At 38.6% G+C, this 17,591-nt stretch overlaps 1 protein-coding gene across 3 annotated transcripts in view; it reads right to left on the bottom strand.

Annotated features, from left to right (window-relative positions):
* Ralgps2 (Ral GEF with PH domain and SH3 binding motif 2) overlaps positions 1 to 13,783 on the bottom strand; it is a 168,687-nt gene extending 154,904 nt beyond the window's left edge. For all 3 annotated transcript variants that reach the window (XM_078022374.1, XM_078022375.1, XM_078022376.1), the window contains exon 1: positions 13,644 to 13,783. The gene's annotated coding sequence lies outside the window, so the exon portion shown is untranslated. The remainder of the gene's footprint in view (positions 1 to 13,643) is intronic.
* Positions 13,784 to 17,591: the final 3,808 nt, after the last annotated feature.

The raw sequence follows: 17,591 nt of genomic DNA, 5'->3' as shown, positions 1-17,591 counted from the left end.
CTTAAGATTCTCTTATAAAATGATTTTTTTTTTTGAGGGGGGAGACTGGGGATTGAACTAAGGGGCACTCGACCACTGAGCCACATCCCCAGCCCTATTTTGTATTTTATTTAGAGACAAGGGTCTCACTGAGTTGCTTAGTGCCTTGCGTTTTTGTTGGGGCTGGCTTTGGACTCACGATCCTCTTGCCTCAGCCTCCCAAGACACTGGGATTACAATTGTTTTTAATCTATCAGTTTAAATAAATTTAAATGTAAAAAGTAAAAATAAATTGGAAAAAGAAGAAATTACTAAGATCCAAGTGACATAGGTGAAACTTCTGATGCTGATGAGAACCAGTGTCTTGGTCTATTTATGGAACACTGGCAAAAAAGTTGAATAAGTAGCCTTTTAAATTAATCAATCTTAAATATAAATTTCAGACTCCAAAAGCCACCAATTATTTAAAAAACTAAATCTTAGCTCACCAGTTAGAATTAAGCTCTAGTGATAGCCTCCATTAGACTAGGCTGGGAATTATGTATTTTGTGGTGGTTGATGTGTCAACATTTTTTTAAATGATAGGAAAACAACTACTTCAACACATCCAAACAGAACTCCAGGTGGCTATATGAAAACAATTATTTCATGAATCACAGTCTTGTAAACGCGTCATCCACACATTCCTAAAGACCTAAGACATAATTTTCTCCAAAAGTTTTTGTTTAGCAATCTGTTTTGCCAATAACATGTTCAACAAAGGAATGTATAGTAATAGGAAGTAAACAATAAGCAACTTCAGATATTCTCAGCACTGATACTACTGACATTTGGTACTATTTCACTCTATTGAGGAACTCTGTTGTGCTTTGTAGACTGAAAGGCAGTACCTCTGAACTTTACCCACCAGATATTAGTGACAGATGTAAAAATCAAATGTCTCCAGGACAACTCACCCCAGTTGAGAGCCAATGCAACAAATGAATTATTTTTCTTGATGATTTCTAAGAACCAATTTCAGCCAGGGGGTGGTACATACCTATAATCCCAGTGACTCAGGAGGCTGAGGCAGGAGGATTGCAAGTTTGAAGACAGTCTCAGCAACTTAGCAAGACTGTTTGAAAATAAGAAAATTTCAAAGACAAAAATGGCTGGGGGTTTTCAGTTGTAAAACACCCACAGGTTCAATCCCCAGTACCACCACCACCACCACCACCAAACCCCTACAAAATTCATTCAACTTTTTCTTCTTTATGTATTTAAAGTAACTGCTTTTTATTTAATACAGATGGCATGTGGTAATAAGCTACACGTGTTCAAAGTATATAATATACACAGATGAGAAAAATATCTACAATGAAAAGATAGTGAACATACTCAGCTACTCCCAAAGTGCCTGGTTTCTTATACCCATCACATTTCTTTTGAGATTCATCCCCACTGTTCATATCTTCATACTGCTAAGTTGTATGGATCAATCAAAATTTGTTTATCCATTTATCCATTGGTGGCATTTAGAGCTTTTATAAATAAGGCTGATGTGAACATTAGTAAGCAAGTCTTGTCCCTTCTATAAATACCTCAAAGTGAAACAGCTGGAATGTTTGAGGAAACAACCAAACCATTGTACCATTTTACAATCCCAACAGTAAGTATAGAATGGTAGTTCTTTCACATACATCCAACTTGGTATGGCTGGTTCCTAGTGTAGAGCAACATGATTTAAATATACATTTCTTCAGTGTATAACTAATGACAGTATAACTAAAATGAAGACAAAGCATCTTTTTCATTGTACTTTGTAGCATCTTCTCAATGTACTTTGTATATCTTCTTTGGTGAAACATCTATCAACCCTCTTGCACATTTTTTTTTTTTAATTTGGGTTTTTGGAACTGAGAGTTCTTTATATAACCTAGATATAAGTACTTATATTAGATACTTGATTTGCAAAAATTTTCTTCCATTCTGTGGCCTACTTTTTCATTCATTTTTTTATTTTGAAAAGCATACTGTTTACTTGATAAACATTATTTTAGCAATGTATTGTTTTATGGATCATACGTTTGATGTCATACCTAAAAAGGCTTTTCCTACCCAAAGGAAATGAAGATATTCCTGGTTCCTGTTTTTGTCTATAAGTTTATAATTTTAGGTTTAGCATTTAGGTATATAATTCTCTTTTGTCGTCATTGTTCTTTTGTGGAACTGGGTATTGAACCCAGAGCTTTGGACTTGGTAGGCAAGTGCTCTACCACTGAGATATACCCCTACCTACATGTCTTTTTAATACTTGCATATAGTATAAAACATAAATTGACTTTCATTTGCTTGCATATGTATATGCAATTGTGCTAACATAATTTAGTAGACTATCTTTTCTTAATTATCTTTGCACCTTGTCAAAATTCAGTGGTCCACTGACTTATTTCTGAACTTTGTTCTATTCCATCAGTCCATTTTCCATGTTTATACCAATACAACCCTGTTTTGAATACTTTTACTCCCTAATAAACTAAACTGTGGTATCAACTAGTAACAGCCCCCCACACTGTTCTTTTTCAAAGTTATTTGGGGTATTCTAGGTCCTTTGCACATCCATATGAATTTTAGAAACAGCTTGTGTCTACAAAAAAGTCTGCTAGGATTTTGACTGAAATTATATAAATCAAAAGATCAATTTGGGAATAATGGTCACCTTAGCAACAATGAGTCTTCTAAGCCACATTGATCAGTCTTTGTTGATTTCTTCCTGCAATGTTATACAAACTGTAGTATTTCCTATCTGTTGCTATTATCAATGGCATTCGTTTTCATTAAATTTCAGCTTAACTAAAAATGTTACTGCTAAAGAAATGCAACTAATACTTACATGCTATGTAAACTGTTAACTTTACTAAACTTACTAGTTCTAGAAAATTTGTACGTTCCATCAGATTTTCTATATTTTTCTATGCAAAATGTCAACTGCAAAATGACACTTTTTACTTCCTTTACAATCCAGTATGTTTTGTGCTTAACTGCACTGGTTAGAACTGCCAGTGAATTGTGGAATATAAGTGGTTACAGTAGATACCTTTGTCTTGTTTCTGGTCTTGGGAAGGACAAATTCAGTCCTTCACCATTAAATATGATCCTATCTATAGTTTTTTGACTTTTAGAGATACCCATTATTGGGCTAAAGATGGTTCTTTCTAATCCCACTTTGTTCTGAGTTACTATCTAGCATGAAGTATTGTCAAATGTTGTTTGTTCCATTTACTGAGATGATGGTGGTTTTGGGGGGTTACTTTTTTAAAAAAGTTAAGGTTAACAGAGTGAGTCACAAGGACTGGGTTTTTTTATTTTTTATTTTTTTTAGTTGTAGACTGATAAATACTTTTATTTATTTTTATGTGGTGCTGAGGATCAAACCTAGTGCCTCACGAGTGCGAGTGCCTCAAGAGTGTGAGGCAAACACGCTATTGCTGGGCCACAACCTCAGCCCCCAATGACTGCTTTTAAAATGTTAAATCAACCTTACATTCATGAAATCTCACTGGTCATGAGGTATTATCTTTTAATAAATTACTGCACTCAATTTGTTGGGACATGTTTAGAAATACTGCATCTATGTTCATATGGATTGTTTCTGGTAGACTTTTCTTATAACATTTCTGTCTAATTTGAGTATGAGGATAACCCTACCCTAACAAAATGTTAGGAAAATTCTTCGTCTCCTCTGCAATTTCTGCAAGTGTCTGATAGAATTGGTATTTTTTTTCTTGCTTAAATATTTAGAATTTACTTGTGATGTCACCTGAGGCTAAAGTGTTTCCTGTCTTTTGGGAATATTTTAATCACAAATTCAATTTATTTGACACTGGGTTTTTCCGGCTACCTACTCTTCTTGAAAATAGCTTAATAGTATGTATGTTTCAAAGAATGAATCCCATTTCATCTCTATTAAAAATTTATATGCATAAAGTTGTTCATACGGTTCCTTGTTATCCTTTTGCTATCTGTAAGCTCTGGTTATTCACCCATTATTCTTGATACCAATTATCCAGTAAGACCTTTATCAAAATTATTAATCCCTCCTAAAAAAAAGGTTTTTGTTTCACTGATTTTGTCTAATTAATAGGAAGCAGGAAAACAGTAATTTTCGCTTGATATTTACTGTTTCCTTTCTCATAATTATTTAATCTGCTCTTCCACTTTTTTTTGCTTTTTTATGTTTTAATTAGCTATACACAACAGTAGAATGCATTTATGCACTTTTATATATCATACATAGATGGGATACAATTTCTCACTTTTGTTAGAGTACATGTTGTAGAATCATATTGGTCATGCAGTTACATATATGCATAAATTAATATTGTCTGTTTTGTTCTACTATTTTTCCTTTTAAAAAAACTCCAATTTTTTAAAAAATGAAATTAAACACTTACAGAACATTTATTTCAGAACAAGTCAATACATATTTATTAAAGCTAATCACCAAACAAAATAAGGGTACACAGAAACACTCATACACCATGAGCAAGTATGTAAATGTATTTAACTTCCAACCATTCAATTTTCTTTTCAGGAACTCATTAAAGGGATTACAAGAAACACATAAGACTGCCTACAAACACAGATATTAGCTCTATCACTATAATATGTAAAAGTTAGAAACAACCGAAGTTAGATTGCTTAAATTATGATATGCACATGACAGGACACAATGCAACCATTAAAAATGATAGACCCTGTCCTGGAATGCAATGTAAGAATCCTTAAAAGTAAAAAAGACTTTATGTGTAAGCTCCAGAACTGCTTGTCTGCAGTAAAATGGATGAAACTGGAAGACATTATGTTCTGAAATAAGTTAGAAAAAAGAGGACTGCACGGTTCTCTCGTGTTGAAGTTCTTTCTTTTTTTAATTTAATTTTTTTTTTTAGTTGTAGTTGGACACAATACCTTTATTTTATTTATTTTTATGTGGTGCTGAGGATGGAACACAGGGCCTCACAAGTGCTAGGCAAGCGCTCTACCGCTGAGCCACAATCCCAAACCCTCTTGTTGAAGTTTTTAAAAAAAGTTTCATTTTGATTTGATGTTTCACTGCTTATTGCAATATACATACATATCGTAATGTGCATCTAGCTGAGGTATACTGTTTGATGACTTTTTGACTGGACTTTTTGGCTCAACATTTTGTCTGTGATATTCACAGGTGTGCAGTAGATAGCTGCAGCTTTGTTTTTCACTACTATATAGTATTCCACTGTAAGATGATACAACAAATTAGTCATCTTTTTTTGTTGTTGTTGTTGATGGACATTTGCATTGTTTCTAGTTGGTAGTGATAATGAAGTTGTTATGGGCAGTTTTACACATACCTGGTTTTGGGGATTTCCAAACTTATTTTTATTGCCTAAATTTTAGATGTTTTTATTAATAAAAAGAATCAATCAACCAGAAAAACTATTTTTAAAAACCCCTTTTGCTATCCCTTCATATAGACAACTACTAACATTTGCATTGTAACACTTATATTTTACATATGAAGATCTTTGTTGGAGAGTGATCCTTCATACCTGTGACTTCCAAATCTATCAACCATAGACTAAAAAACTGCCCACAGGGAGAATTCTAGAAAGTTCCAAACAGTAAAATTTGAATGTGCACACAGCACGAGGCTTAATCCACACAATGTCCTGGCATACTGTAGCCTCCTGTCAATTCAGATTCTCAGCCTCTCTAGCACTACTTCTTTCCAATCTTGTTTTTATACTATGCAATTAGGTTTATAATGGTTGTGTACAGAATCTGTACAAGTTTTCTTATTATTCCCTAAACAGTACAGTATAAATAGTCATATAGTGTTCACATTGTATTAGGTATTTATAAGTAATCTAAAGATTATTTAAAATACAGAGGAGGATACATAGGTTACAATGCAAATACTCTACCATTTTTTATATGGGATGAAGAACCTGTGAATTGACAAGAGGCAATATAATTTGTGCAGATAAGAAATCTGTTATAAAATCCTCAAATTCGGTATCCATGGGGAGGGGAGGCAGGTGGGGGTTCCTAAAACCAAGACAACTAACTGTACATGCTGTTTTTGTTACTGTCTCTTTTTCTCTCCTTCTCCCCACTTTAGTTCAACAAGATACCAAACATTTCACTTGGTATGTAATATTTTTCTCCCCTTACAAGATCACCTGCACACATGCACAGGGGTTTTGTTGTTTTTTTGCTTAAAAAAATGGAATTCCATATATTCCTCAGTATCTTGCTTTTCTCAACTAGATATGAAGGCAATGTTGCCACACTACTTATTATTTATTCCCATATTCTTTTTTAAAACTTCTGATATCTAATTCACATATATCATACAATTTGCCCATTTAAAGTATACATCTCAATGGTTTATAATATATTCACAGACATGTAGAACTATCATCAGTTTATTTTAGAACATTTTCACCATCTCAAAAAGAAATCCCCTACCTTTTAGCTATTAACTTCCCTGACACACCCTGGCTTCAGTCAAATTACTACTAACCCCCCTCCTAGCTCTATAGATCTCCCTATTCTGTCATTTTGTATAAACAGAATCAGTTAATATATGGTCTTTTGTGATTAGCTTCTTATATCTACCATAAGGTTTTCTTCCTTTCTTTCTCTTTTTTTTGGTACTGGGGATTTAATCCAAGGGCCCTTAACCACTGACCATATCCCCAGCCCTTTTTATATTTTATTTAGAGACAGGGACTCACTGAGCTGTTTAGGGCCTAAGTTGCTGAGGCTGGCTTTGAACTCAGTCCTCCTGCCTCAGCTTCCCCAGCAGCTGAGGTTACAGGCATGTGCCACCATGCCTAGTTAGCATAATGTCTTTAAGGCTCATCCATGTCACAGTATGTCAATATGTTATTTTTTTATGGCTGAATATTTCATTGTATGGGCATACCACATTTTGTTTGTCCATCCATTGACAGACACTTGGTTTGTTTCCACCTTTTGCCTACAAGGAATAATGCTATTATAAACATTCAAGTGTAAGTTTTGTGGAGAATGTTTTCACATTTCATGTCTTGCGTATATACCTAGGAGAGGAATCATATGCAACTCTACATTTAATCATTTGAAGAAACATCAGACCATATTCCAAAGGAGGTGCACCATTTTAAATTCTCATGAGTATATGAGGGTTCCAATTTCTCAACATCCTTGTCTTGTTATTACCTTACTTTTTCACTTGAGTCATCCTAGTACTATAAAATGGTATCCTCATAATATCAAGCCCATGTATGTTGGCTATTTGTAGAGTTCTCTGGAGAAATGTCTATTCAGATCCTCTGCCTGCTTTTAAATTGGATCATCTTTTTATTACAGAGTTTCAAAAATTTTCATGTATCTTGAAAACAAGGTTCTTATTACAGACTTACAAATATTTCCCCCCATTCTTTGACCTATCTTATCACTTTTTTTTTCTTCTCAGTATTGAGGATTTAACCCGGGGCCACTAATATTAGCTACACCCTCAACACTTTTTATACTGAGATGGGATCTCACTGTCCATCAGCTAGGCTCCAACTAGCAGTCCTCCTGCGTCAGCCTTCTAAGTCACTAGAATCACAGGCATGCATCACTGCATCCAGCTGTTGTTCTGCTTTCTTGATGGCATCCTCTGAAGCTCAAAAGGTTTTAGTTTCAATGATGTTCAATTTATCTATTTTTTTGTTGTTATTCTTGCTGTAGGTGTCACTTGTTGTCAAGGTCATGAAGCTAGACCAATTTTCTTTTAACATATATGTATTTTGATGCATGTACATACTGGTTTCTACTGGTCCTATTCCAGAAGTGAAACTACTGTATTATAGCGCATATACAGAGCATCAGCCGATGCTCCCAAAGAATCTTCTAGCCATTGTACCAATTTTCAAACCCACCAGCAACATGTGGGATGTTCCAATACTTTGTATTTCAGACATGTATGCAACAGTGTCACACTCAAACTCTGTCATATATTATTCTCTTCTCAAACCTCTATTACACACTCCCATTCTTCCTTACTCTGAGCTGATGATTCTGGTTATACACTGTGATAAATACAAACACTCGGATGAGAACTTCCTCAATCTACCACATCATGTCTCTATCCATATATTCTGTCTTCTCTCCCACTTGTACAGTAACTCTCCTTACTCCTAGAAAAGCAAAAGATAACAATCTCTGCATCGGTGCACAGATCAAGAGTCAACAAATCACACCCCATGCTGCCTGTGGATGCTTTTATTCTACAATGGCAACTGAATGTTAAGAAACCAAGATTGTATTGCCCACGATGCCTAAAATACTTACCACTAACCTTTTAGAGAAAATTGTTTGCCGAAGGCCTACTAAGTTTCACAAAAAGAAATGAAGATTCTAACAAGACATGTAAAATATCAGGCATATCAGATAGACATACCCCTGACAGTGAAAAGAGCTTGAAGCTAGGTAATACATAAAGGATGAAGACTTTGGCATTAAGACTTTTCAACAACCACTTGAAGCTAGAAAACTATAGAGCAATTCTTCATATTTTAATAAAAAAATTATTTTCACCTTGGAATATTTTATCCAGTCCAAACAAATTATCAATGAAGCATCAGGATAAGAGAAAAATATTTGCAGCAATACAAACACTTCAAAAAGTTCACCTTACCATACATTCTTTTCTTTAAAGTTACCAAAAGATACTCACCAAAACAAAGAAGTAAATTAAAAAAGAGGACAACACGGATACAGAAAGCCTGGGTTCCAACAAAAGAAAAAGTCAAAAAAGAATTCTCAGAAACATGATGAAGTCACAAGCTAAATTATACAGCCTACATTGAGCCCAAGAGAGATCAGAGAAAGAATATAGAGCTCAAGAAGTACTTTCCCAATTTAAAAATAAAATTGAATGATCAATTATCTAATGTGTTTGAAGATATTTGGGAGGGTGTATAATGGTATAACATTAGAGACAAACAGGAAACTAAGAGGAAAAAAGGAATTTTAACACCAAGAAATACAATCACTGTACACTGCAAAGTTGAACTGTAAATGTAATTATAAAGTCTTAATAATATAAACAATGAACTTTAATTTAACCAAAAGCATAATTATATTAGGAACATAAAGGGAAAGAAATTCAATATGGCATAAGAATCCTAAAGCACAGATTCATCTTCCACAACATGAATTCAATAGAGAACACAAAAAATTAAAAAACAAAACAGTAGAACCATGTATTCAGATTGAAAATAAACCAAAAAATCTAAGAAAAGAAAATAAATATCAGAAGAAACAGCTAAATGTATTGAACATGTTTGCTCTGAGAGCAGGACCTGGGAGGAAAAGCTAGAAGTGAAGCAGAGGACCAGGGTTTTCAAAATAAGTCTTGTAAGTAAGACTTTCTTTTTAACTATACAGCTGTATTTATTACTTAAAGTATTAATAAAAAAAAAGTTTTCCTATCGCTTATAACCAATAAATTCAGTCATTCCCCAAGTATCTGAGCACTAGCTAAGTGTGTCAGGCAGGTACTTTTGTAGGTGCTGGGAAAACAGCAGTGAACAAAACTAAGTCCTCATCCTCAGAAAGCTTACATTCAGACAGGGAGGGCAAATAACAGTACATCAGACAAACCAATACCATAGAGGAACAAAAGGCAAGGTTATGGGCACAGTGTGATGTGGATGCCATTTAGTAAGGTGTTCAGGAAGGGTCTTTCAAGAACAAAAGGAGAGCAAACTATGAAACAGAGAAGAAAAATCTGTTCTGAGAAACAAAAGGTATCTACTAAATTCAAGTTAAAGGCTTCATTTCAAGCCTCTCTCAGTTCAAAGCAATGTGTCACTCAATAGTCAGTACCAGAAGTTTTCTGCAGTGGCATATGTAAGTTGTCAAATTTTCTCAAACTCACTCGTAAGAACACTACTGTATTACAAAATACAGACATGTATATCTATCTATATATCAGTCCATATTCTGATAAATTTAATTAGCCATACATTTTAGATACCAGTGTTATATCCCTATTATATAAGTTTTCCTAAATCAAAAGCTGAAGGCATTAACCAAGAAATATTTCATTATAAATTTAGTGCACTCCTGCATTCCCAGCCACACAGAAGGTGGAAGTAGGAGGTTCTAGAGTACTAAGCCAATCTCAGCAACTGAGGGAGACCCTGTCTCAAAAAAGGGCAGTAAAACTCCCCTGGGTTCAAATTCCCAGTATGGTGGGGGGGGGGGATTTCATTATAAAGCATTTAAAAAGGGGAAAGATTAATTCCAAGACACTAAAATTTATCACAGCCAGTCTTCATTCACTTCCTTGAGAAACCAATGGGAATGCAAAGCACATTAGAGAAATCATTTATAGGGTAATGCAATACATCAGTTTTTCTTTCCAAAGACTTCATTCAAGCCATCTAATTATATTCTCATGGAAACCAAATAACTTTAAAGAAGTAACCACTTTACTTCAAATACACAAAAACCTCATATTCAAAAAATCAGGTTCATTCTAATGCATCTTATTCTCAAAAACTTGTACTATTAAAGATAAACCCAAACAACCTGTCTTCATTTTATATCTCTTTGATAGAAAACATGCTTCTTGTTGTTATTGTTGTTTTTCCAACACTGTGACTGAACCCAGGGGTGCTTTATCACTGAGCTACAACCCCAGTTCTTTTAATTTTTGAGACAGGGTCTCACTAAGTTGCCCAGGCTGACCTCACACTTGTGATCTTCCTGCCTCAGCCTCCTGAGTCACTGGGACTACAGATAAGTGCCACTATGCGCAGTTAAAATAAACAGGCTTAAATTAAACCTACAAAAGAAAATAAGCTTATTAAATTCTAATTAGCAGTTGGATTTAAGGTTTAAAAGTATGTTAGAAATTTCTGGAAATGCAAACCAATAGTGTAGTAGATGCTGAGTTGTAGCATCAGGTGTTCATGTTCTCCCCATCAAACTACACACTCCTGAGGGGGACTATTACATTCTAGTAGAAGCTATAATTCCAGTTTGGGTTCACTGCTTGCTTGCTGGTGGTTTGCTTACATCTCCAAACTTTAGGGTCCTGACCTAAATTAACAAGATAATAATACCTACCAAGTATCAATGTTAACACTGCAAATAAGGAGTAATAAAATATTTAGGTATAAATAATATATGAAAAGAGTTTTCAAAGTTGTAAAGAACTATACCAATATCTGTCATATTTTCACCACGACGAAAACCAAACATTTCTTCATTTTGCCAGTGAGGGTTATGTGATTCTGTGGAAGAACAGGGCACTGGTTCACTAAAAACAAAAGGTGATTTTTTTTAAAACACACTGTGAAAAAAAATTAGACACCCTTGTAAACCAGTAAATGCCAAGAGTATTTTCAACAAACATTTAACTATATAAACCAAAAGAATAGGATTGTTTAGCCACACATAAACCATGCATCTGACTTGAGGTAGAATGTTTATCCTTGATATATTTGGAAACCAGACACCTAATGTGTATAAACATAAGCAGTTTTTAAAACAGTTGTATTAATGCTTTTGTTCACAAAGTAAAAACTCCCTCTAAGAAGAAAAACATGAACAATATTCAAGTAGTTTTTACTTCTGAAGCTTTTAACCTAACAGATTTGCCCACTTACCATTTAGGCTCCTTCAGGGCACAGACCTGTCTTTTACCCTGATGTATCCCCAACTTCTGGAGGAATAACTGGGACCAAGTAGGTACCACATGAGCTAGACCCCTAGAGGCCAAAACTAAGTGTTTCAAATTGCAACAATTAATTTCATCTACATATCATTCACTACACCCTATGGTCTCAACTGTAATGACATAAAAAACTGAAAAAGATGTACTAGGTATTTAAATACACACAAATAGTTCTCATAAGTGCATCTAATTTACAAAGCCAGTTTTTTCATATTCTGCCTCAGAGAATTTTTGAATATTCTTTATATTACAAATAAATATCAGAAAGGCATGAGACAATCTAGATATATAAGCATTACCTTTAAATTTCTGTTGTAATCTGGAATAATTAGGCAAAGTTAATAATATTTCCAGAGTTCCACCCAGAGACTGTGAAGTCATATTCCTTACTTCAATGAAAGGTGGAATATAATGGGAAAAAGATCTTACCATTTTGAATTAAATTTAAAAGAATTACATTTAAATTATTTATTCAAAATGGCATCGAAGGAAAGACCTTTACATCTGATCTATAGATCTGGCTAGGGCATTTTCCAAATATGGGACGCCACATGATCAACTTCACGTCTACAAAGCTTAGAGGTTATGTTTATTAAAACAATAGTTTGAATATAAGTTCCTTCATAATTCTCATGACTAAGATATTCAGCAGTAATACGAATACACTTATTATATTTGATTCTACCGCTGGTATAAGCATATTATCTGGGTGGAACACGATTATGGCTTGAGGATATGTTCAGTGTCACGCTGCAATACCCTGCAAGCACCGATTGAAAAGTTTCCCAAAATCCTCAGGGTCATCTTCAAAGAGACTTGACCACGAGTCGATCTGATGGTAAATATTAACAAAGCACCAAAGTCAACTAATAAACACTGGCACGAAAACAAAGCTCTCTATAGCAACTACAGAGTTGGGGTGGGGGCCGACCCAGGACTCAGAAGATAAAGCTACGCGAATCGCTGCCTGTGTGTTCCCACTTTAGGTCGTAAACACTGGGCGCAAACACCCTTCGGAGCGCTTCCCTTAACAGAAATTGGGTGTTTCGACCGCCCCTCCTCCACAGCTAACATCAGCGCCCTTTCCTCCTCCTCCCTCACCCCTCCCAGCTCAAACAAATTAACATTTGCACCAAGGTACCTCCTATCAGCTCGCAGCTCCCTCCCAAACACGCCCACGGACACTGAAACTGGCTGCGGCTACACAACCCGGCGCCACAGGAAAGGGGCTTCGAGGGGGGCGGGCGGGGCCGGCTCGCACAGGTCGCCGCCGAGTTCCAGATATTAGCTCCTCGCGGGCGGCTCGGGTTTCCCCAGCTCCCCTCCCGAGCACCGTGTTTACGAGCTCCCTAATCCGACACGGCAGTGGCATTCCGGATATTTGCAGAAAGATATCGCGGCTTTGCAAGTGTTTGATCAGACACGTCCGGAATCTCCCTCCTTCTCCCCGCACCCGGCCCCCGCCGCGCCGCCAGCCGACCCGGGGCTGCATCCGCCGCCCGCACTACGCGGAGCCTGGTCGGCCCGGGCCGCCCCGCAACAGGTCACCCGGCCGCGGGCTCGCGGGCGGCCGCTCGGCGGCCAGGCGCAGGGTGCAGCGCCGAGGCAGGGGAGGGGGTGTGGCCGGGCGGCGGGCCCCGCGGGCCGTCCGAGCCCACCTGAGGGCAGCTGAGGCGCCGCCGGCACAGCGCGTTGGCGGCCCGGGCCTCCGCCGCCTGGCGGAGAGCGCGGCGGGCTCCGGGGGTCCCCGCGCCGGCGCCCCACGCCGCCTCCGCCAGCCCCAGAGCGGCCGCGGGAGGCGCGCCCGGAGTCCTCCTCCAGCGGCCGACTCCGCAGCCGCCTCCCGCGCCGCGGACGAGCCGCACGCCGCAGCGCCGGAGCCGCCGCCATTCCCCGCGCCGCTCGGGGGGCGCAGCGCACCCACCTTCCGTCCTCCGCACCACCGCGGGCCGCAGCGCCGACCTGTGCAGCCGCGGCCGTCGCCTCGGAGGATGGAGAGGCGACTCCGGCGTCACGCCTCGCCACTGCCGCAGCCGCTGAGGAGAGCGCCAGCCGACCTAGGCGGTCGGCGTCTCTCATTCAGCGCCCGCCGCGGGTGCTCGGGGGAGGGGAGTGCGCGGGATCCACCCCGTTCGCGCCGGGGAGGGGGAGGAGAGCGGCCCTGGCGGGGGCGCGCGCTGGGCGGGCGGGGCGGAGACACGGGCGCGCGCGCACCAAACGAGCGCGCTCGCGGAGGCCCGGAGCGCCACGACCGGCAGGGTCTTCGCGCGCCGCCCGCCCGCGGCTCTTGGGCCCGGCGGAACCCAACTGCCGCAGGGCACCGGTGTCCACGGCGCGCGCCACCCTCCGCAGCACCCCCGCCGCGCGCGGGTGCGGGGAGGGGCTCACCTCGGCGAACGCGGCAGCTCTGGGCTGAGAGGACGCACAGGTGGGGCCCCGCCACCGCGCCCGCACCCCGCCCGCGCGGCCCTCGGCGGAGTCGGCGGCGGAGCTGGGCCTGGGCGCCGGCACCTCTCCTGCAAGACCCGAGAACAAAGTCTTGAGGCAAACGCTCGGCCCAGATCAAAGCTCCAGCACACGCCCGCGGTGCCTTTAGAAGTCGCGGCGGACAAGAAGGGGGCTCCTGAGGGAAGAGTCGCCCCACTGCTGTGGGGCCGTGAATTAGGGGGTTGGTACTCCGACGCGTTGGCCTCCGGGAAGGCTCGGAGTGGGCCTCTGCAGGTGTGGTGCAGGGTATTCCTGCTCGCTTAAGGACCAGTGTCAGATTGGGCAACCCCCCCCCCCCCCGCCGCCCCGGGCTCAGATTGATGGATCCCAGGCGAGCCGTGTTCTCACGCACATGATTCTAAAATGCTAACTATTTCCCGTGAATGAAGAAAAGGAGTGATTCCTTATAAACGGTGGAAGGGTGGTGTTTCAGAGGGTGCACTTTCGTATGGGTGGCCTACTTACAATTAGCACCATTTGAGGCAGTGTGACTTTTAGTGGAAGGTTGTCAGTGAGCCACCCCTGCATATGCTGTCCTTAGCGCTTGTGCAAAGCAATGATTATTTGATGTTCTGCGGCCCTTTCTTGTAGGCAACGTGCAGTAGAATGTGGAAGGAATACTGTGTAGCAGCACAGAGTATAAAACATGAAAGGACCAGAATTGTTCCTGCTGATGACTGTTGTGCGTTGGAGAATGCTAACTAATTTCTCCTTGGACTACCTTCTAGAATACCCTTGAACTACGTTCTCTCAAATAGGGTTACTACTTTAAAGGGCCGCCACCTAAAGGTACATTAGAACAAAAACAAAACATGAAACAAAGTTCATAGTGTTTCATGTTTATTCCATTTTGCTTTCAAAGAAAGTCTTGAATCATGATTTAAAAAAAAAAATCACTGAGAGAAGTAGAGAAAACAAATGGTCCCAAAACATTCGAGGAAGGAAAAACTATTGATTAAAAAGGGTGGAAATGCTTTATGAATACAGGAAGCTTTCCCATACATGCTAATTGCTTCAAGTCCCAAAGAAACAACAGCCAAACTGAATTAGCACTTGGAGGAAAAGTCCCTTCCAGCTGTAATAGAGCTGGGTAAATGTTTAGTCTTTTTTCAGTTAGTAAGAGATTAAGGAAAAGGTGGTTGGCTGTGTGCCAACAATAATACAATAATTATATATATTTATATATATATATATATATATATATATATATATACACACACGTATGCCATTATCACAAATAATTAACTGCTCTCAAGAAATAAGAAAACTAAGGAACAGGGGATTCTATTTTGTGCAACTGTCTTGCAATTACTTTAAACTTGAATTAGAGCCTCATAAAAACAAATGAGCCTGTGTCCTACATCTGCCAATAACTTTCACAGTTTACTGTAAAAGCAGTGAATTTTTCATTCGGACTTTGATGAGAAAAAGCCATCTGACTCATGAGGTAGGCCTTGGATACACTAAATTCTCATGTCTACGAAATTTCTGAATTTACAATAAGAAACTCACAATCTGTTTCTTATGTTGATAACCTATAAAATCATACTTAATTTATTAAGTTTGAGTTGTCTTAAGTATTTGTATATAAAAATACATAAAAGTTCATTTTCAATGTTATTGTTTGGTTGGTTGCTATTTTTGTTTGGTTTTGGATAGTTTTGTTATGGTTTGGAAATCATTTTACAAAGTCAGTGACCCTTCCCATTCTTTGATATGTAAATGAAGTAATGATTTTTTACACCAGCACCAAACTTTATGTATCAGAGCACTAAAGCTGCTTTATGGATTCCATTTGCTTTTACCAAAAGACAAGAAATATGCAAAGTCTTAGTAGAACAAAAAGTGCTAATGTATAAAATAGAAATGCCATTATATAAAATCAAAATCAATAAGAATTCAATATGCTTAAAAGTCATTTCAGAGGAATCACCATTATGTAATGTTTTATTACTGTCCATCAAAATTATTTCCCAGGTGTAAGCCAAGGAACTAATGTAGATACAGAACAAGCAGTTCAAAGACAAGAGACCACCACTGCAAAAAAAGAAATCAACAAACAACTCATTGTAGCTGTCAAACTGGCATTGAAGAAAGATTATTTCCATAAGACTGAATTATATTACAACAAACAATTTCAGTAAGGTTATTTCTCTAACTTTCAATCTTTTTTCATATATATATATATGTATGGTAGCTAGACAGTTTGAAGACATTTGTTGGTTGTGTTTTAAATGTTCTCATTTAAGGCAAAGCAGCATACCCCAAATTTACTTTTAAAGGATGCGTAGGAAAAAAAAAAGGATGCATAGGAAAAAAAAAAGGATGCATAGGAACTGACAAACAAGAGGAGTCTGCCGTGATTCCCAATTAAGAGAGACTGCCACAGGTATTAAGACATCAAACACGAAGATGATCAACAGTCCATTCAAATATGAGCACCGTTTTAATTTTACAATTTACACTTGGGTTTACAATAAAGCTGCTTCTCACAGGGGCAACTCTATGCAGGGTGTGGATCAGCAGGGAATTATTTACTTAATGGTGATTAATGTTTCCCTGGAACAACTGGTAAGGAAGCCAGTTAGTGTATAAATAAATGTTTGCACAGACTCATTCTTTTCAATATTAACTTTAAAGACAGTTTTAGAGCCAGTTGTGGTGGCACACACCTGTATCTAAGCTACTTGGGAGGCTGAGGCAGGAGGATTGCAAGTTCAAAGCCAGTCTGGTCAACTTAGTGAGATCCTGTCTCAAAATAAAAAGAGTTGGGGATATCTCTTATTTATAGAGCCTCTCTGGGTTCTAACCCCATATTGCAAAAAATTAAAATGAAAAATAAAAAAACATTTCAGCAATGCCTCATCTTACAGGATTAGAAAAGGAGCTGTTGGAGGTTGAAGATGATTAAATATTTAGATAAATCAGGTTTTCATCTTGAAGCACTAGAAAATGTTTAAACTACTTTTATTGATTTTTTTTCCCACCAACATCTCACCAACTTTTCTTAAACTACTAAAACAATATAACTGAACCTATTCCTCATAACCCAGAGGTATCTTGAAAAAAAAAAAAAGGAAATTGACAGAATGATGTCCTCCAGGATTTAGGAGTACTTAGTACTCATCACTGTTGAGTAAGTAGTCCTAGCCCTGTGTGTTCCTGCAGTCCCTTGAGTCTCATCAATCTGGGGCTCACAACTAATCTTTCTGCTCTTCCTTCTTGTTCCTGCTATAGGACTGCCCTCTACACACACATTCATACACACTTGCACCCTTGAGTTGTCTCGTGTAGAAAGGTGTAGAAATCCAAATAATGTTTTAAATACAAACAAAAGAAAGAAATGCTAAAATAACACCAATATTTGGGAGGCATTTATACTTAA

The sequence above is a fragment of the Ictidomys tridecemlineatus genome, chromosome 10 (genome assembly GCF_052094955.1).
Source record: "Ictidomys tridecemlineatus isolate mIctTri1 chromosome 10, mIctTri1.hap1, whole genome shotgun sequence".
Taxonomy (NCBI): domain Eukaryota; kingdom Metazoa; phylum Chordata; class Mammalia; order Rodentia; family Sciuridae; genus Ictidomys; species Ictidomys tridecemlineatus.
Note: the sequence above shows the minus strand (reverse complement) of the source record. Positions and strands in the feature narration are given on the sequence as shown.